The 21,743-nt window shown below is 34.7% G+C and overlaps 12 non-coding genes across 12 annotated transcripts; all 12 read left to right on the forward strand.

Annotated features, from left to right (window-relative positions):
* Positions 1-275: 275 nt before the first annotated feature.
* LOC140050567 (U1 spliceosomal RNA) lies at positions 276-442 on the forward strand. Its single transcript, XR_011845418.1, has one exon. It is a non-coding gene; the product is annotated as a U1 spliceosomal RNA (small nuclear RNA).
* A 1,680-nt stretch (positions 443-2,122) lies between these two features.
* LOC140050568 (U1 spliceosomal RNA) lies at positions 2,123-2,289 on the forward strand. Its single transcript, XR_011845419.1, has one exon. It is a non-coding gene; the product is annotated as a U1 spliceosomal RNA (small nuclear RNA).
* Positions 2,290-3,819: 1,530 nt separating this feature from the next.
* Positions 3,820-3,986, forward strand: LOC140050601 (U1 spliceosomal RNA). Its single transcript, XR_011845447.1, has one exon. It is a non-coding gene; the product is annotated as a U1 spliceosomal RNA (small nuclear RNA).
* Positions 3,987-5,679: 1,693 nt separating this feature from the next.
* Positions 5,680-5,844, forward strand: LOC140050604 (U1 spliceosomal RNA). The gene has a single exon (XR_011845450.1). It is a non-coding gene; the product is annotated as a U1 spliceosomal RNA (small nuclear RNA).
* Positions 5,845-7,537: 1,693 nt separating this feature from the next.
* On the forward strand, positions 7,538-7,704 carry LOC140050590 (U1 spliceosomal RNA). The gene has a single exon (XR_011845438.1). It is a non-coding gene; the product is annotated as a U1 spliceosomal RNA (small nuclear RNA).
* A 1,680-nt stretch (positions 7,705-9,384) lies between these two features.
* LOC140050569 (U1 spliceosomal RNA) lies at positions 9,385-9,551 on the forward strand. Its single transcript, XR_011845420.1, has one exon. It is a non-coding gene; the product is annotated as a U1 spliceosomal RNA (small nuclear RNA).
* A 1,693-nt stretch (positions 9,552-11,244) lies between these two features.
* On the forward strand, positions 11,245-11,411 carry LOC140050570 (U1 spliceosomal RNA). The gene has a single exon (XR_011845421.1). It is a non-coding gene; the product is annotated as a U1 spliceosomal RNA (small nuclear RNA).
* Positions 11,412-12,941: 1,530 nt separating this feature from the next.
* On the forward strand, positions 12,942-13,108 carry LOC140050591 (U1 spliceosomal RNA). Its single transcript, XR_011845439.1, has one exon. It is a non-coding gene; the product is annotated as a U1 spliceosomal RNA (small nuclear RNA).
* Positions 13,109-14,801: 1,693 nt separating this feature from the next.
* LOC140050571 (U1 spliceosomal RNA) lies at positions 14,802-14,968 on the forward strand. Its single transcript, XR_011845422.1, has one exon. It is a non-coding gene; the product is annotated as a U1 spliceosomal RNA (small nuclear RNA).
* Positions 14,969-16,661: 1,693 nt separating this feature from the next.
* LOC140050584 (U1 spliceosomal RNA) lies at positions 16,662-16,828 on the forward strand. Its single transcript, XR_011845433.1, has one exon. It is a non-coding gene; the product is annotated as a U1 spliceosomal RNA (small nuclear RNA).
* Positions 16,829-18,521: 1,693 nt separating this feature from the next.
* LOC140050572 (U1 spliceosomal RNA) lies at positions 18,522-18,688 on the forward strand. Its single transcript, XR_011845423.1, has one exon. It is a non-coding gene; the product is annotated as a U1 spliceosomal RNA (small nuclear RNA).
* A 1,530-nt stretch (positions 18,689-20,218) lies between these two features.
* LOC140050593 (U1 spliceosomal RNA) lies at positions 20,219-20,385 on the forward strand. The gene has a single exon (XR_011845440.1). It is a non-coding gene; the product is annotated as a U1 spliceosomal RNA (small nuclear RNA).
* The last annotated feature ends 1,358 nt before the right edge of the window (positions 20,386-21,743 follow it).

Here is a 21,743-nt window from a genome sequence, read left to right on the forward strand (position 1 = left end):
TAAAACAATAGAAACGGTAAAGCAAAGAAAGCAGATGACACTTTAATGATTTGTCGGTATGAAATTACAACTTCCAATACTATTAAAAACAACTAGCATTTAAATTTAGTTGATATGAAAATATGTTTGAGAATAGACTACAGTTAATGTAAGTTACAGAAGAGTATATTACTATTTACATTATGACACTGTAACTGAATATAAATACCAGAATGACACTTGTACAACGATACCAAGCCAATATGTCAGCTAAGAAGGTGGTATGGCGTTTAAGCATACTTACCTGGCACAGGAGCGACTTTGATCAGGAAGGAATGTCCTCCCAAGATGAGGCCTCAGCATTGCACACACGGCTGCGGTTGACCCTTGCGATTCCCCCAAACGTGGGGAACTCGGGTGTATAATTTATGGTAGCGGGGGACTGCGTTCGCGCTAACCCCCACCCCAATTCGACATTAATATTAGATAAGCCTATGCAGTTCACGATAATCGTTAGTTTAATTAAGAACACTTGATATATAACTATTTATGGTTACATTATCTGTTTTGAAACTTTGTTGGTTTGTAACTATTTATTTTCCCTTAACAACTATTGGTATAGCATATTGACAGGCGTTGAACGCTTCATAATTATTTCGAAGCGTACGAAGAATAATATCAAACTCTAGATTAAACAAAATCAAGTAGTCTATTATAGAACTTAGGTATTTAAATAATTTTATTACTTTCTGTTAAACGATAATTATATTTCACTTACAATATGTATTAAATGCTATTTATTTATAGATATTTTATTTATTTACATGTCATATTGTTCTTTTCGAAGAAGTTTGGTGATAGAAAACCTTTGACATTTTAGACTCAATGATGAAGACGTAGTATGTACAGCGTTTAATTGTTCTGTTTCAGTTTGTAAGCAATGCTGTTTTTCTTCGCCATTTCTATCGCTGCAATTCAAGTGGTTTATGGATTGGAGATCTAGCTCCGTGATATCGTATACAGGTATGCCACCCACTCGTTGTAAGTGTTGGATGTTACGTGGTACTTCGTTCCATTCACTATAATGATATATGGCAGATAGTATTGCCAACCGTCTGTCAATCGATACCTATAACAAGAAAACAACATTATTTATTAATAACGATGATCATGTAAATAAATAATAAGGATAATCAATGGTATTTCTGTTAAAATTACAAATGTAAGGAGCATTACTAGTAAAATGACAGAAGTACTGTAACCGAATAAGAAATGTAAGTAAGTTGCAGGCAGTGAGTTTTATTTAAGAAAAGGTTATTACAAATAATGTGGTAGAAAGAAGTTTCGTATCGATCAGTAAATTACCTCTAAAGGCCAACATTGTTATTGCAATGAATAAGTTGGTTTAATAATGTAAATCACATACCTGTGTCTGTCAACCTTTTCGATATACGGAGATTCACTGAAGATCTGTCGAACACATTCTCTGACATTCCTCATATTATACTTCTCAGGACAAATTTTATCAATAATGTGCAGCACGTTTAGAGAACCGCTGGTAGTATCTGGACAACGGAGAAGAGCCGCCACAACAAGTTCTTGAAATGAGAGAGGCATCATCAATGTATCGGTGAGATCGGAGAACATCATGCAAGACATATTTAGGTTATTCGTCGTTCGGATAATAGTCGAATGGTAGCTTTTCAGATAATTCAGTTGACTTTAATAGTTGAATGCCGTAGAAATCAAAGGCACACCATTTTATAAATGTCTTTGTCGGTTAGATATTAATGAAAGAACAAGAAAAACACAATAGAAACAATGGCTGCGTTGAGTAACGCGGGCGCAATCGCAACAATAAACAATTTTAAAACAATAGAAACGGTAAAGCAAAGAAAGCAGATGACACTTTAATGATTTATCGGTATGAAATTACAACTTCCAATACTATTAAAAACAACTAGCATTTAAATTTAGTTGATATGAAAATATGTTTGAGAATAGACTACAGTTAATGTAAGTTACAGAAGAGTATATTACTATTTACATTATGACACTGTAACTGAATATAAATACCAGAATGACACTTGTACAACGATACCAAGCCAATATGTCAGCTAAGAAGGTGGTATGGCGTTTAAGCATACTTACCTGGCACAGGAGCGACTTTGATCAGGAAGGAATGTCCTCCCAAGATGAGGCCTCAGCATTGCACACACGGCTGCGGTTGACCCTTGCGATTCCCCCAAACGTGGGGAACTCGGGTGTATAATTTATGGTAGCGGGGGACTGCGTTCGCGCTAACCCCCACCCCAATTCGACATTAATATTAGATAAGCCTATGCAGTTCACGATAATCGTTAGTTTAATTAAGAACACTTGATATATAACTATTTATGGTTACATTATCTGTTTTGAAACTTTGTTGGTTTGTAACTATTTATTTTCCCTTAACAACTATTGGTATAGCATATTGACAGGCGTTGAACGCTTCATAATTATTTCGAAGCGTACGAAGAATAATATCAAACTCTAGATTAAACAAAATCAAGTAGTCTATTATAGAACTTACGTATTTAAATAGTATGTACAGCGTTTAATTGTTCTGTTTCAGTTTGTAAGCAATGCTGTTTTTCTTCGCCATTTCTATCGCGGCAATTCAAGTGGTTTATGGATTGGAGATCTAGCTCCATCGGTGCATTGCGTGATATCGTATACAGGTATGCCACCCACTCGTTGTAAGTGTTGGATGTTACGTGGTACTTCGTTCCATTCACTATAATGATATATGGCAGATAGTATTGCCAACCGTCTGTCAATCGATACCTATAACAAGAAAACAACATTATTTATTAATAACGATGATCATGTAAATAAATAATAAGGATAATCAATGGTATTTCTGTTAAAATTACAAATGTAAGGAGCATTACTAGTAAAATGACAAAAGTACTGTAACCGAATAAGAAATGTAAGTAAGTTGCAGGCAGTGAGTTTTATTTAAGAAAAGGTTATTACAAATAATGTGGTAGAAAGAAGTTTCGTATCGATCAGTAAATTACCTCTAAAGGCCAACATTGTTATTGCAATGAATAAGTTGGTTTAATAATGTAAATCACATACCTGTGTCTGTCAACCTTTTCGATATACGGAGATTCACTGAAGATCTGTCGAACACATTCTCTGACATTCCTCATATTATACTTCTCCGGACAAATTTTATCAATAATGTGCAGCACGTTTAGAGAACCGCTGGTAGTATCTGGACAACGGAGAAGAGCCGCCACAACAAGTTCTTGAAATGAGAGAGGCATCATCAATGTATCGGTGAGATCGGAGAACATCATGCAAGACATATTTAGGTTATTCGTCGTTCGGATAATAGTCGAATGGTAGCTTTTCAGATAATTCAGTTGACTTTAATAGTTGAATGCCGTAGAAATCAAAGGCACACCATTTTATAAATGTCTTTGTCGGTTAGATATTAATGAAAGAACAAGAAAAACACAATAGAAACAATGGCTGCGTTGAGTAACGCGGGCGCAAACGCAACAATAAACAATTTTAAAACAATAGAAACGGTAAAGCAAAGAAAGCAGATGACACTTTAATGATTTGTCGGTATGAAATTACAACTTCCAATACTATTAAAAACAACTAGCATTTAAATTTAGTTGATATGAAAATATGTTTGAGAATAGACTACAGTTAATGTAAGTTACAGAAGAGTATATTACTATTTACATTATGACACTGTAACTGAATATAAATACCAGAATGACACTTGTACAACGATACCAAGCCAATATGTCAGCTAAGAAGGTGGTATGGCGTTTAAGCATACTTACCTGGCACAGGAGCGACTTTGGTCAGGAAGGAATGTCCTCTCAAGATGAGGCCTCAGCATTGCACACACGGCTGCGGTTGACCCTTGCGATTCCCCCAAACGTGGGGAACTCGGGTGTATAATTTATGGTAGCGGGGGACTGCGTTCGCGCTAACCCCCACCCCAATTCGACATTAATATTAGATAAGCCTATGCAGTTCACGATAATCGTTAGTTTAATTAAGAACACTTGATATATAACTATTTATGGTTACATTATCTGTTTTGAAACTTTGTTGGTTTGTAACTATTTATTTTCCCTTAACAACTATTGGTATAGCATATTGACAGGCGTTGAACGCTTCATAATTATTTCGAAGCGTACGAAGAATAATATCAAACTCTAGATTAAACAAAATCAAGTAGTCTATTATAGAACTTAGGTATTTAAATAATTTTATTACTTTCTGTTAAACGATAATTATATTTCACTTACAATATGTATTAAATGCTATTTATTTATAGATATTTTATTTATTTACATGTCATATTGTTCTTTTCGAAGAAGTTTGGCGATAGAAAACCTTTGACATTTTAGACTCAATGATGAAGACGTAGTATGTACAGCGTTTAATTGTTCTGTTTCAGTTTGTAAGCAATGCTGTTTTTCTTCGCCATTTCTATCGCTGCAATTCAAGTGGTTTATGGATTGGAGATCTAGCTCCATCGGTGCATTGCGTGATATCGTATACAGGTATGCCACCCACTCGTTGTAAGTGTTGGATGTTACGTGGTACTTCGTTCCATTCACTATAATGATATATGGCAGATAGTATTGCCAACCGTCTGTCAATCGATACCTATAACAAGAAAACAACATTATTTATTAATAACGATGATCATGTAAATAAATAATAAGGATAATCAATGGTATTTCTGTTAAAATTACAAATGTAAGGAGCATTACTAGTAAAATGACAAAAGTATTGTAACCGAATAAGTAATGTAAGTAAGTTGCAGGCAGTGAGTTTTATTTAAGAAAAGGTTATTACAAATAATGTGGTAGAAAGAAGTTTCGTATCGATCATTAAATTACCTGTAAAGGCCAACATTGTTATTGCAATGAATAAGTTGGTTTAATAATGTAAATCACATACCTGTGTCTGTCAACCTTTTCGATATACGGAGATTCATTGAAGATCTGTCGAACACATTCTCTGACATTCCTCATATTATACTTCTCCGGACAAATTTTATCAATAATGTGCAGCACGTTTAGAGAACCGCTGGTAGTATCTGGACAACGGAGAAGAGCCGCCACAACAAGTTCTTGAAATGAGAGAGGCATCATCAATGTATCGGTGAGATCGGAGAACATCATGCAAGACATATTTAGGTTATTCGTCGTTCGGATAATAGTCGAATGGTAGCTTTTCAGATAATTCAGTTGACTTTAATAGTTGAATGCCGTAGAAATCAAAGGCACACCATTTTATAAATGTCTTTGTCGGTTAGATATTAATGAAAGAACAAGAAAAACACAATAGAAACAATGGCTGCGTTGAGTAACGCGGGCGCAATCGCAACAATAAACAATTTTAAAACAATAGAAACGGTAAAGCAAAGAAAGCAGATGACACTTTAATGATTTGTCGGTATGAAATTACAACTTCCAATACTATTAAAAACAACTAGCATTTAAATTTAGTTGATATGAAAATATGTTTGAGAATAGACTACAGTTAATGTAAGTTACAGAAGAGTATATTACTATTTACATTATGACACTGTAACTGAATATAAATACCAGAATGACACTTGTACAACGATACCAAGCCAATATGTCAGCTAAGAAGGTGGTATGGCGTTTAAGCATACTTACCTGGCACAGGAGCGACTTTGATCAGGAAGGAATGTCCTCCCAAGATGAGGCCTCAGCATTGCACACACGGCTGCGGTTGACCCTTGCGATTCCCCCAAACGTGGGGAACTCGGGTATAATTTATGGTAGCGGGGGACTGCGTTCGCGCTAACCCCCACCCCAATTCGACATTAATATTAGATAAGCCTATGCAGTTCACGATAATCGTTAGTTTAATTAAGAACACTTGATATATAACTATTTATGGTTACATTATCTGTTTTGAAACTTTGTTGGTTTGTAACTATTTATTTTCCCTTAACAACTATTGGTATAGCATATTGACAGGCGTTGAACGCTTCATAATTATTTCGAAGCGTACGAAGAATAATATCAAACTCTAGATTAAACAAAATCAAGTAGTCTATTATAGAACTTAGGTATTTAAATAATTTTATTACTTTCTGTTAAACGATAATTATATTTCACTTACAATATGTATTAAATGCTATTTATTTATAGATATTTTATTTATTTACATGTCATATTGTTCTTTTCGAAGAAGTTTGGCGATAGAAAACCTTTGACATTTTAGACTCAATGATGAAGACGTAGTATGTACAGCGTTTAATTGTTCTGTTTCAGTTTGTAAGCAATGCTGTTTTTCTTCGCCATTTCTATCGCTGCAATTCAAGTGGTTTATGGATTGGAGATCTAGCTCCATCGGTGCATTGCGTGATATCGTATACAGGTATGCCACCCACTCGTTGTAAGTGTTGGATGTTACGTGGTACTTCGTTCCATTCACTATAATGATATATGGCAGATAGTATTGCCAACCGTCTGTCAATCGATACCTATAACAAGAAAACAACATTATTTATTAATAACGATGATCATGTAAATAAATAATAAGGATAATCAATGGTATTTCTGTTAAAATTACAAATGTAAGGAGCATTACTAGTAAAATGACAAAAGTACTGTAACCGAATAAGAAATGTAAGTAAGTTGCAGGCAGTGAGTTTTATTTAAGAAAAGGTTATTACAAATAATGTGGTAGAAAGAAGTTTCGTATCGATCAGTAAATTACCTCTAAAGGCCAACATTGTTATTGCAATGAATAAGTTGGTTTAATAATGTAAATCACATACCTGTGTCTGTCAACCTTTTCGATATACGGAGATTCACTGAAGATCTGTCGAACACATTCTCTGACATTCCTCATATTATACTTCTCCGGACAAATTTTATCAATAATGTGCAGCACGTTTAGAGAACCGCTGGTAGTATCTGGACAACGGAGAAGAGCCGCCACAACAAGTTCTTGAAATGAGAGAGGCATCATCAATGTATCGGTGAGATCGGAGAACATCATGCAAGACATATTTAGGTTATTCGTCGTTCGGATAATAGTCGAATGGTAGCTTTTCAGATAATTCAGTTGACTTTAATAGTTGAATGCCGTAGAAATCAAAGGCACACCATTTTATAAATGTCTTTGTCGGTTAGATATTAATGAAAGAACAAGAAAAACACAATAGAAACAATGGCTGCGTTGAGTAACGCGGGCGCAAACGCAACAATAAACAATTTTAAAACAATAGAAACGGTAAAGCAAAGAAAGCAGATGACACTTTAATGATTTGTCGGTATGAAATTACAACTTCCAATACTATTAAAAACAACTAGCATTTAAATTTAGTTGATATGAAAATATGTTTGAGAATAGACTACAGTTAATGTAAGTTACAGAAGAGTATATTACTATTTACATTATGACACTGTAACTGAATATAAATACCAGAATGACACTTGTACAACGATACCAAGCCAATATGTCAGCTAAGAAGGTGGTATGGCGTTTAAGCATACTTACCTGGCACAGGAGCGACTTTGATCAGGAAGGAATGTCCTCTCAAGATGAGGCCTCAGCATTGCACACACGGCTGCGGTTGACCCTTGCGATTCCCCCAAACGTGGGGAACTCGGGTGTATAATTTATGGTAGCGGGGGACTGCGTTCGCGCTAACCCCCACCCCAATTCGACATTAATATTAGATAAGCCTATGCAGTTCACGATAATCGTTAGTTTAATTAAGAACACTTGATATATAACTATTTATGGTTACATTATCTGTTTTGAAACTTTGTTGGTTTGTAACTATTTATTTTCCCTTAACAACTATTGGTATAGCATATTGACAGGCGTTGAACGCTTCATAATTATTTCGAAGCGTACGAAGAATAATATCAAACTCTAGATTAAACAAAATCAAGTAGTCTATTATAGAACTTAGGTATTTAAATAATTTTATTACTTTCTGTTAAACGATAATTATATTTCACTTACAATATGTATTAAATGCTATTTATTTATAGATATTTTATTTATTTACATGTCATATTGTTCTTTTCGAAGAAGTTTGGCGATAGAAAACCTTTGACATTTTAGACTCAATGATGAAGACGTAGTATGTACAGCGTTTAATTGTTCTGTTTCAGTTTGTAAGCAATGCTGTTTTTCTTCGCCATTTCTATCGCTGCAATTCAAGTGGTTTATGGATTGGAGATCTAGCTCCGTGATATCGTATACAGGTATGCCACCCACTCGTTGTAAGTGTTGGATGTTACGTGGTACTTCGTTCCATTCACTATAATGATATATGGCAGATAGTATTGCCAACCGTCTGTCAATCGATACCTATAACAAGAAAACAACATTATTTATTAATAACGATGATCATGTAAATAAATAATAAGGATAATCAATGGTATTTCTGTTAAAATTACAAATGTAAGGAGCATTACTAGTAAAATGACAAAAGTATTGTAACCGAATAAGTAATGTAAGTAAGTTGCAGGCAGTGAGTTTTATTTAAGAAAAGGTTATTACAAATAATGTGGTAGAAAGAAGTTTCGTATCGATCATTAAATTACCTGTAAAGGCCAACATTGTTATTGCAATGAATAAGTTGGTTTAATAATGTAAATCACATACCTGTGTCTGTCAACCTTTTCGATATACGGAGATTCATTGAAGATCTGTCGAACACATTCTCTGACATTCCTCATATTATACTTCTCCGGACAAATTTTATCAATAATGTGCAGCACGTTTAGAGAACCGCTGGTAGTATCTGGACAACGGAGAAGAGCCGCCACAACAAGTTCTTGAAATGAGAGAGGCATCATCAATGTATCGGTGAGATCGGAGAACATCATGCAAGACATATTTAGGTTATTCGTCGTTCGGATAATAGTCGAATGGTAGCTTTTCAGATAATTCAGTTGACTTTAATAGTTGAATGCCGTAGAAATCAAAGGCACACCATTTTATAAATGTCTTTGTCGGTTAGATATTAATGAAAGAACAAGAAAAACACAATAGAAACAATGGCTGCGTTGAGTAACGCGGGCGCAATCGCAACAATAAACAATTTTAAAACAATAGAAACGGTAAAGCAAAGAAAGCAGATGACACTTTAATGATTTGTCGGTATGAAATTACAACTTCCAATACTATTAAAAACAACTAGCATTTAAATTTAGTTGATATGAAAATATGTTTGAGAATAGACTACAGTTAATGTAAGTTACAGAAGAGTATATTACTATTTACATTATGACACTGTAACTGAATATAAATACCAGAATGACACTTGTACAACGATACCAAGCCAATATGTCAGCTAAGAAGGTGGTATGGCGTTTAAGCATACTTACCTGGCACAGGAGCGACTTTGATCAGGAAGGAATGTCCTCCCAAGATGAGGCCTCAGCATTGCACACACGGCTGCGGTTGACCCTTGCGATTCCCCCAAACGTGGGGAACTCGGGTGTATAATTTATGGTAGCGGGGGACTGCGTTCGCGCTAACCCCCACCCCAATTCGACATTAATATTAGATAAGCCTATGCAGTTCACGATAATCGTTAGTTTAATTAAGAACACTTGATATATAACTATTTATGGTTACATTATCTGTTTTGAAACTTTGTTGGTTTGTAACTATTTATTTTCCCTTAACAACTATTGGTATAGCATATTGACAGGCGTTGAACGCTTCATAATTATTTCGAAGCGTACGAAGAATAATATCAAACTCTAGATTAAACAAAATCAAGTAGTCTATTATAGAACTTAGGTATTTAAATAATTTTATTACTTTCTGTTAAACGATAATTATATTTCACTTACAATATGTATTAAATGCTATTTATTTATAGATATTTTATTTATTTACATGTCATTTTGTTCTTTTCGAAGAAGTTTGGCGATAGAAAACCTTTGACATTTTAGACTCAATGATGAAGACGTAGTATGTACAGCGTTTAATTGTTCTGTTTCAGTTTGTAAGCAATGCTGTTTTTCTTCGCCATTTCTATCGCTGCAATTCAAGTGGTTTATGGATTGGAGATCTAGCTCCATCGGTGCATTGCGTGATATCGTATACAGGTATGCCACCCACTCGTTGTAAGTGTTGGATGTTACGTGGTACTTCGTTCCATTCACTATAATGATATATGGCAGATAGTATTGCCAACCGTCTGTCAATCGATACCTATAACAAGAAAACAACATTATTTATTAATAACGATGATCATGTAAATAAATAATAAGGAAAATCAATGGTATTTCTGTTAAAATTACAAATGTAAGGAGCATTACTAGTAAAATGACAAAAGTACTGTAACCGAATAAGAAATGTAAGTAAGTTGCAGGCAGTGAGTTTTATTTAAGAAAAGGTTATTACAAATAATGTGGTAGAAAGAAGTTTCGTATCGATCAGTAAATTACCTCTAAAGGCCAACATTGTTATTGCAATGAATAAGTTGGTTTAATAATGTAAATCACATACCTGTGTCTGTCAACCTTTTCGATATACGGAGATTCACTGAAGATCTGTCGAACACATTCTCTGACATTCCTCATATTATACTTCTCCGGAAAAATTTTATCAATAATGTGCAGCACGTTTAGAGAACCGCTGGTAGTATCTGGACAACGGAGAAGAGCCGCCACAACAAGTTCTTGAAATGAGAGAGGCATCATCAATGTATCGGTGAGATCGGAGAACATCATGCAAGACATATTTAGGTTATTCGTCGTTCGGATAATAGTCGAATGGTAGCTTTTCAAATAATTCAGTTGACTTTAATAGTTGAATGCCGTAGAAATCAAAGGCACACCATTTTATAAATGTCTTTGTCGGTTAGATATTAATGAAAGAACAAGAAAAACACAATAGAAACAATGGCTGCGTTGAGTAACGCGGGCGCAATCGCAACAATAAACAATTTTAAAACAATAGAAACGGTAAAGCAAAGAAAGCAGATGACACTTTAATGATTTGTCGGTATGAAATTACAACTTCCAATACTATTAAAAACAACTAGCATTTAAATTTAGTTGATATGAAAATATGTTTGAGAATAGACTACAGTTAATGTAAGTTACAGAAGAGTATATTACTATTTACATTATGACACTGTAACTGAATATAAATACCAGAATGACACTTGTACAACGATACCAAGCCAATATGTCAGCTAAGAAGGTGGTATGGCGTTTAAGCATACTTACCTGGCACAGGAGCGACTTTGATCAGGAAGGAATGTCCTCCCAAGATGAGGCCTCAGCATTGCACACACGGCTGCGGTTGACCCTTGCGATTCCCCCAAACGTGGGGAACTCGGGTGTATAATTTATGGTAGCGGGGGACTGCGTTCGCGCTAACCCCCACCCCAATTCGACATTAATATTAGATAAGCCTATGCAGTTCACGATAATCGTTAGTTTAATTAAGAACACTTGATATATAACTATTTATGGTTACATTATCTGTTTTGAAACTTTGTTGGTTTGTAACTATTTATTTTCCCTTAACAACTATTGGTATAGCATATTGACAGGCGTTGAACGCTTCATAATTATTTCGAAGCGTACGAAGAATAATATCAAACTCTAGATTAAACAAAATCAAGTAGTCTATTATAGAACTTACGTATTTAAATAGTATGTACAGCGTTTAATTGTTCTGTTTCAGTTTGTAAGCAATGCTGTTTTTCTTCGCCATTTCTATCGCGGCAATTCAAGTGGTTTATGGATTGGAGATCTAGCTCCATCGGTGCATTGCGTGATATCGTATACAGGTATGCCACCCACTCGTTGTAAGTGTTGGATGTTACGTGGTACTTCGTTCCATTCACTATAATGATATATGGCAGATAGTATTGCCAACCGTCTGTCAATCGATACCTATAACAAGAAAACAACATTATTTATTAATAACGATGATCATGTAAATAAATAATAAGGATAATCAATGGTATTTCTGTTAAAATTACAAATGTAAGGAGCATTACTAGTAAAATGACAAAAGTACTGTAACCGAATAAGAAATGTAAGTAAGTTGCAGGCAGTGAGTTTTATTTAAGAAAAGGTTATTACAAATAATGTGGTAGAAAGAAGTTTCGTATCGATCAGTAAATTACCTCTAAAGGCCAACATTGTTATTGCAATGAATAAGTTGGTTTAATAATGTAAATCACATACCTGTGTCTGTCAACCTTTTCGATATACGGAGATTCACTGAAGATCTGTCGAACACATTCTCTGACATTCCTCATATTATACTTCTCCGGACAAATTTTATCAATAATGTGCAGCACGTTTAGAGAACCGCTGGTAGTATCTGGACAACGGAGAAGAGCCGCCACAACAAGTTCTTGAAATGAGAGAGGCATCATCAATGTATCGGTGAGATCGGAGAACATCATGCAAGACATATTTAGGTTATTCGTCGTTCGGATAATAGTCGAATGGTAGCTTTTCAGATAATTCAGTTGACTTTAATAGTTGAATGCCGTAGAAATCAAAGGCACACCATTTTATAAATGTCTTTGTCGGTTAGATATTAATGAAAGAACAAGAAAAACACAATAGAAACAATGGCTGCGTTGAGTAACGCGGGCGCAAACGCAACAATAAACAATTTTAAAACAATAGAAACGGTAAAGCAAAGAAAGCAGATGACACTTTAATGATTTGTCGGTATGAAATTACAACTTCCAATACTATTAAAAACAACTAGCATTTAAATTTAGTTGATATGAAAATATGTTTGAGAATAGACTACAGTTAATGTAAGTTACAGAAGAGTATATTACTATTTACATTATGACACTGTAACTGAATATAAATACCAGAATGACACTTGTACAACGATACCAAGCCAATATGTCAGCTAAGAAGGTGGTATGGCGTTTAAGCATACTTACCTGGCACAGGAGCGACTTTGATCAGGAAGGAATGTCCTCTCAAGATGAGGCCTCAGCATTGCACACACGGCTGCGGTTGACCCTTGCGATTCCCCCAAACGTGGGGAACTCGGGTGTATAATTTATGGTAGCGGGGGACTGCGTTCGCGCTAACCCCCACCCCAATTCGACATTAATATTAGATAAGCCTATGCAGTTCACGATAATCGTTAGTTTAATTAAGAACACTTGATATATAACTATTTATGGTTACATTATCTGTTTTGAAACTTTGTTGGTTTGTAACTATTTATTTTCCCTTAACAACTATTGGTATAGCATATTGACAGGCGTTGAACGCTTCATAATTATTTCGAAGCGTACGAAGAATAATATCAAACTCTAGATTAAACAAAATCAAGTAGTCTATTATAGAACTTAGGTATTTAAATAATTTTATTACTTTCTGTTAAACGATAATTATATTTCACTTACAATATGTATTAAATGCTATTTATTTATAGATATTTTATTTATTTACATGTCATATTGTTCTTTTCGAAGAAGTTTGGCGATAGAAAACCTTTGACATTTTAGACTCAATGATGAAGACGTAGTATGTACAGCGTTTAATTGTTCTGTTTCAGTTTGTAAGCAATGCTGTTTTTCTTCGCCATTTCTATCGCTGCAATTCAAGTGGTTTATGGATTGGAGATCTAGCTCCATCGGTGCATTGCGTGATATCGTATACAGGTATGCCACCCACTCGTTGTAAGTGTTGGATGTTACGTGGTACTTCGTTCCATTCACTATAATGATATATGGCAGATAGTATTGCCAACCGTCTGTCAATCGATACCTATAACAAGAAAACAACATTATTTATTAATAACGATGATCATGTAAATAAATAATAAGGATAATCAATGGTATTTCTGTTAAAATTACAAATGTAAGGAGCATTACTAGTAAAATGACAAAAGTATTGTAACCGAATAAGTAATGTAAGTAAGTTGCAGGCAGTGAGTTTTATTTAAGAAAAGGTTATTACAAATAATGTGGTAGAAAGAAGTTTCGTATCGATCATTAAATTACCTGTAAAGGCCAACATTGTTATTGCAATGAATAAGTTGGTTTAATAATGTAAATCACATACCTGTGTCTGTCAACCTTTTCGATATACGGAGATTCATTGAAGATCTGTCGAACACATTCTCTGACATTCCTCATATTATACTTCTCCGGACAAATTTTATCAATAATGTGCAGCACGTTTAGAGAACCGCTGGTAGTATCTGGACAACGGAGAAGAGCCGCCACAACAAGTTCTTGAAATGAGAGAGGCATCATCAATGTATCGGTGAGATCGGAGAACATCATGCAAGACATATTTAGGTTATTCGTCGTTCGGATAATAGTCGAATGGTAGCTTTTCAGATAATTCAGTTGACTTTAATAGTTGAATGCCGTAGAAATCAAAGGCACACCATTTTATAAATGTCTTTGTCGGTTAGATATTAATGAAAGAACAAGAAAAACACAATAGAAACAATGGCTGCGTTGAGTAACGCGGGCGCAATCGCAACAATAAACAATTTTAAAACAATAGAAACGGTAAAGCAAAGAAAGCAGATGACACTTTAATGATTTGTCGGTATGAAATTACAACTTCCAATACTATTAAAAACAACTAGCATTTAAATTTAGTTGATATGAAAATATGTTTGAGAATAGACTACAGTTAATGTAAGTTACAGAAGAGTATATTACTATTTACATTATGACACTGTAACTGAATATAAATACCAGAATGACACTTGTACAACGATACCAAGCCAATATGTCAGCTAAGAAGGTGGTATGGCGTTTAAGCATACTTACCTGGCACAGGAGCGACTTTGATCAGGAAGGAATGTCCTCCCAAGATGAGGCCTCAGCATTGCACACACGGCTGCGGTTGACCCTTGCGATTCCCCCAAACGTGGGGAACTCGGGTGTATAATTTATGGTAGCGGGGGACTGCGTTCGCGCTAACCCCCACCCCAATTCGACATTAATATTAGATAAGCCTATGCAGTTCACGATAATCGTTAGTTTAATTAAGAACACTTGATATATAACTATTTATGGTTACATTATCTGTTTTGAAACTTTGTTGGTTTGTAACTATTTATTTTCCCTTAACAACTATTGGTATAGCATATTGACAGGCGTTGAACGCTTCATAATTATTTCGAAGCGTACGAAGAATAATATCAAACTCTAGATTAAACAAAATCAAGTAGTCTATTATAGAACTTAGGTATTTAAATAATTTTATTACTTTCTGTTAAACGATAATTATATTTCACTTACAATATGTATTAAATGCTATTTATTTATAGATATTTTATTTATTTACATGTCATATTGTTCTTTTCGAAGAAGTTTGGCGATAGAAAACCTTTGACATTTTAGACTCAATGATGAAGACGTAGTATGTACAGCGTTTAATTGTTCTGTTTCAGTTTGTAAGCAATGCTGTTTTTCTTCGCCATTTCTATCGCTGCAATTCAAGTGGTTTATGGATTGGAGATCTAGCTCCATCGGTGCATTGCGTGATATCGTATACAGGTATGCCACCCACTCGTTGTAAGTGTTGGATGTTACGTGGTACTTCGTTCCATTCACTATAATGATATATGGCAGATAGTATTGCCAACCGTCTGTCAATCGATACCTATAACAAGAAAACAACATTATTTATTAATAACGATGATCATGTAAATAAATAATAAGGATAATCAATGGTATTTTTGTTAAAATTACGAATGTAAGGAGCATTACTAGTAAAATGACAAAAGTACTGTAACCGAATAAGTAATGTAAGTAAGTTGCAGGCAGTGAGTTTTATTTAAGAAAAGGTTATTACAAATAATGTGGTAGAAAGAAGTTTCGTATCGATCAGTAAATTACCTCTAAAGGCCAACATTGTTATTGCAATGAATAAGTTGGTTTAATAATGTAAATCACATACCTGTGTCTGTCAACCTTTTCGATATACGGAGATTCACTGAAGATCTGTCGAACACATTCTCTGACATTCCTCATATTATACTTCTCCGGACAAATTTTATCAATAATGTGCAGCACGTTTAGAGAACCGCTGGTAGTATCTGGACAACGGAGAAGAGCCGCCACAACAAGTTCTTGAAATGAGAGAGGCATCATCAATGTATCGGTGAGATCGGAGAACATCATGCAAGACATATTTAGGTTATTCGTCGTTCGGATAATAGTCGAATGGTAGCTTTTCAGATAATTCAGTTGACTTTAATAGTTGAATGCCGTAGAAATCAAAGGCACACCATTTTATAAATGTCTTTGTCGGTTAGATATTAATGAAAGAACAAGAAAAACACAATAGAAACAATGGCTGCGTTGAGTAACGCGGGCGCAATCGCAACAATAAACAATTTTAAAACAATAGAAACGGTAAAGCAAAGAAAGCAGATGACACTTTAATGATTTGTCGGTATGAAATTACAACTTCCAATACTATTAAAAACAACTAGCATTTAAATTTAGTTGATATGAAAATATGTTTGAGAATAGACTACAGTTAATGTAAGTTACAGAAGAGTATATTACTATTTACATTATGACACTGTAACTGAATATAAATACCAGAATGACACTTGTACAACGATACCAAGCCAATATGTCAGCTAAGAAGGTGGTATGGCGTTTAAGCATACTTACCTGGCACAGGAGCGATTTTGATCAGGAAGGAATGTCCTCCCAAGATGAGGCCTCAGCATTGCACACACGGCTGCGGTTGACCCTTGCGATTCCCCCAAACGTGGGGAACTCGGGTGTATAATTTATGGTAGCGGGGGACTGCGTTCGCGCTAACCCCCACCCCAATTCGACATTAATATTAGATAAGCCTATGCAGTTCACGATAATCGTTAGTTTAATTAAGAACACTTGATATATAACTATTTATGGTTACATTATCTGTTTTGAAACTTTGTTGGTTTGTAACTATTTATTTTCCCTTAACAACTATTGGTATAGCATATTGACAGGCGTTGAACGCTTCATAATTATTTCGAAGCGTACGAAGAATAATATCAAACTCTAGATTAAACAAAATCAAGTAGTCTATTATAGAACTTAGGTATTTAAATAATTTTATTACTTTCTGTTAAACGATAATTATATTTCACTTACAATATGTATTAAATGCTATTTATTTATAGATATTTTATTTATTTACATGTCATATTGTTCTTTTCGAAGAAGTTTGGCGATAGAAAACCTTTGACATTTTAGACTCAATGATGAAGACGTAGTATGTACAGCGTTTAATTGTTCTGTTTCAGTTTGTAAGCAATGCTGTTTTTCTTCGCCATTTCTATCGCTGCAATTCAAGTGGTTTATGGATTGGAGATCTAGCTCCATCGGTGCATTGCGTGATATCGTATACAGGTATGCCACCCACTCGTTGTAAGTGTTGGATGTTACGTGGTACTTCGTTCCATTCACTATAATGATATATGGCAGATAGTATTGCCAACCGTCTGTCAATCGATACCTATAACAAGAAAACAACATTATTTATTAATAACGATGATCATGTAAATAAATAATAAGGAAAATCAATGGTATTTCTGTTAAAATTACAAATGTAAGGAGCATTACTAGTAAAATGACAAAAGTACTGTAACCGAATAAGAAATGTAAGTAAGTTGCAGGCAGTGAGTTTTATTTAAGAAAAGGTTATTACAAATAATGTGGTAGAAAGAAGTTTCGTATCGATCAGTAAATTACCTCTAAAGGCCAACATTGTTATTGCAATGAATAAGTTGGTTTAATAATGTAAATCACATACCTGTGTCTGTCAACCTTTTCGATATACGGAGATTCACTGAAGATCTGTCGAACACATTCTCTGACATTCCTCATATTATACTTCTCCGGAAAAATTTTATCAATAATGTGCAGCACGTTTAGAGAACCGCTGGTAGTATCTGGACAACGGAGAAGAGCCGCCACAACAAGTTCTTGAAATGAGAGAGGCATCATCAATGTATCGGTGAGATCGGAGAACATCATGCAAGACATATTTAGGTTATTCGTCGTTCGGATAATAGTCGAATGGTAGCTTTTCAAATAATTCAGTTGACTTTAATAGTTGAATGCCGTAGAAATCAAAGGCACACCATTTTATAAATGTCTTTGTCGGTTAGATATTAATGAAAGAACAAGAAAAACACAATAGAAACAATGGCTGCGTTGAGTAACGCGGGCGCAATCGCAACAATAAACAATTTTAAAACAATAGAAACGGTAAAGCAAAGAAAGCAGATGACACTTTAATGATTTGTCGGTATGAAATTACAACTTCCAATACTATTAAAAACAACTAGCATTTAAATTTAGTTGATATGAAAATATGTTTGAGAATAGACTACAGTTAATGTAAGTTACAGAAGAGTATATTACTATTTACATTATGACACTGTAACTGAATATAAATACCAGAATGACACTTGTACAACGATACCAAGCCAATATGTCAGCTAAGAAGGTGGTATGGCGTTTAAGCATACTTACCTGGCACAGGAGCGACTTTGATCAGGAAGGAATGTCCTCCCAAGATGAGGCCTCAGCATTGCACACACGGCTGCGGTTGACCCTTGCGATTCCCCCAAACGTGGGGAACTCGGGTGTATAATTTATGGTAGCGGGGGACTGCGTTCGCGCTAACCCCCACCCCAATTCGACATTAATATTAGATAAGCCTATGCAGTTCACGATAATCGTTAGTTTAATTAAGAACACTTGATATATAACTATTTATGGTTACATTATCTGTTTTGAAACTTTGTTGGTTTGTAACTATTTATTTTCCCTTAACAACTATTGGTATAGCATATTGACAGGCGTTGAACGCTTCATAATTATTTCGAAGCGTACGAAGAATAATATCAAACTCTAGATTAAACAAAATCAAGTAGTCTATTATAGAACTTACGTATTTAAATAGTATGTACAGCGTTTAATTGTTCTGTTTCAGTTTGTAAGCAATGCTGTTTTTCTTCGCCATTTCTATCGCGGCAATTCAAGTGGTTTATGGATTGGAGATCTAGCTCCATCGGTGCATTGCGTGATATCGTATACAGGTATGCCACCCACTCGTTGTAAGTGTTGGATGTTACGTGGTACTTCGTTCCATTCACTATAATGATATATGGCAGATAGTATTGCCAACCGTCTGTCAATCGATACCTATAACAAGAAAACAACATTATTTATTAATAACGATGATCATGTAAATAAATAATAAGGATAATCAATGGTATTTCTGTTAAAATTACAAATGTAAGGAGCATTACTAGTAAAATGACAAAAGTACTGTAACCGAATAAGAAATGTAAGTAAGTTGCAGGCAGTGAGTTTTATTTAAGAAAAGGTTATTACAAATAATGTGGTAGAAAGAAGTTTCGTATCGATCAGTAAATTACCTCTAAAGGCCAACATTGTTATTGCAATGAATAAGTTGGTTTAATAATGTAAATCACATACCTGTGTCTGTCAACCTTTTCGATATACGGAGATTCACTGAAGATCTGTCGAACACATTCTCTGACATTCCTCATATTATACTTCTCCGGACAAATTTTATCAATAATGTGCAGCACGTTTAGAGAACCGCTGGTAGTATCTGGACAACGGAGAAGAGCCGCCACAACAAGTTCTTGAAATGAGAGAGGCATCATCAATGTATCGGTGAGATCGGAGAACATCATGCAAGACATATTTAGGTTATTCGTCGTTCGGATAATAGTCGAATGGTAGCTTTTCAGATAATTCAGTTGACTTTAATAGTTGAATGCCGTAGAAATCAAAGGCACACCATTTTATAAATGTCTTTGTCGGTTAGATATTAATGAAAGAACAAGAAAAACACAATAGAAACAATGGCTGCGTTGAGTAACGCGGGCGCAAACGCAACAATAAACAATTTTAAAACAATAGAAACGGTAAAGCAAAGAAAGCAGATGACACTTTAATGATTTGTCGGTATGAAATTACAACTTCCAATACTATTAAAAACAACTAGCATTTAAATTTAGTTGATATGAAAATATGTTTGAGAATAGACTACAGTTAATGTAAGTTACAGAAGAGTATATTACTATTTACATTATGACACTGTAACTGAATATAAATACCAGAATGACACTTGTACAACGATACCAAGCCAATATGTCAGCTAAGAAGGTGGTATGGCGTTTAAGCATACTTACCTGGCACAGGAGCGACTTTGATCAGGAAGGAATGTCCTCTCAAGATGAGGCCTCAGCATTGCACACACGGCTGCGGTTGACCCTTGCGATTCCCCCAAACGTGGGGAACTCGGGTGTATAATTTATGGTAGCGGGGGACTGCGTTCGCGCTAACCCCCACCCCAATTCGACATTAATATTAGATAAGCCTATGCAGTTCACGATAATCGTTAGTTTAATTAAGAACACTTGATATATAACTATTTATGGTTACATTATCTGTTTTGAAACTTTGTTGGTTTGTAACTATTTATTTTCCCTTAACAACTATTGGTATAGCATATTGACAGGCGTTGAACGCTTCATAATTATTTCGAAGCGTACGAAGAATAATATCAAACTCTAGATTAAACAAAATCAAGTAGTCTATTATAGAACTTAGGTATTTAAATAATTTTATTACTTTCTGTTAAACGATAATTATATTTCACTTACAATATGTATTAAATGCTATTTATTTATAGATATTTTATTTATTTACATGTCATATTGTTCTTTTCGAAGAAGTTTGGCGATAGAAAACCTTTGACATTTTAGACTCAATGATGAAGACGTAGTATGTACAGCGTTTAATTGTTCTGTTTCAGTTTGTAAGCAATGCTGTTTTTCTTCGCCATTTCTATCGCTGCAATTCAAGTGGTTTATGGATTGGAGATCTAGCTCCATCGGTGCATTGCGTGATATCGTATACAGGTATGCCACCCACTCGTTGTAAGTGTTGGATGTTACGTGGTACTTCGTTCCATTCACTATAATGATATATGGCAGATAGTATTGCCAACCGTCTGTCAATCGATACCTATAACAAGAAAACAACATTATTTATTAATAACGATGATCATGTAAATAAATAATAAGGATAATCAATGGTATTTCTGTTAAAATTACAAATGTAAGGAGCATTACTAGTAAAATGACAAAAGTATTGTAACCGAATAAGTAATGTAAGTAAGTTGCAGGCAGTGAGTTTTATTTAAGAAAAGGTTATTACAAATAATGTGGTAGAAAGAAGTTTCGTATCGATCATTAAATTACCTGTAAAGGCCAACATTGTTATTGCAATGAATAAGTTGGTTTAATAATGTAAATCACATACCTGTGTCTGTCAACCTTTTCGATATACGGAGATTCATTGAAGATCTGTCGAACACATTCTCTGACATTCCTCATATTATACTTCTCCGGACAAATTTTATCAATAATGTGCAGCACGTTTAGAGAACCGCTGGTAGTATCTGGACAACGGAGAAGAGCCGCCACAACAAGTTCTTGAAATGAGAGAGGCATCATCAATGTATCGGTGAGATCGGAGAACATCATGCAAGACATATTTAGGTTATTCGTCGTTCGGATAATAGTCGAATGGTAGCTTTTCAGATAATTCAGTTGACTTTAATAGTTGAATGCCGTAGAAATCAAAGGCACACCATTTTATAAATGTCTTTGTCGGTTAGATATTAATGAAAGAACAAGAAAAA

The sequence above is a fragment of the Antedon mediterranea genome, chromosome 5 (assembly GCF_964355755.1).
Source record: "Antedon mediterranea chromosome 5, ecAntMedi1.1, whole genome shotgun sequence".
In the NCBI taxonomy this organism is placed as follows: Eukaryota; Metazoa; Echinodermata; class Crinoidea; order Comatulida; family Antedonidae; genus Antedon; species Antedon mediterranea.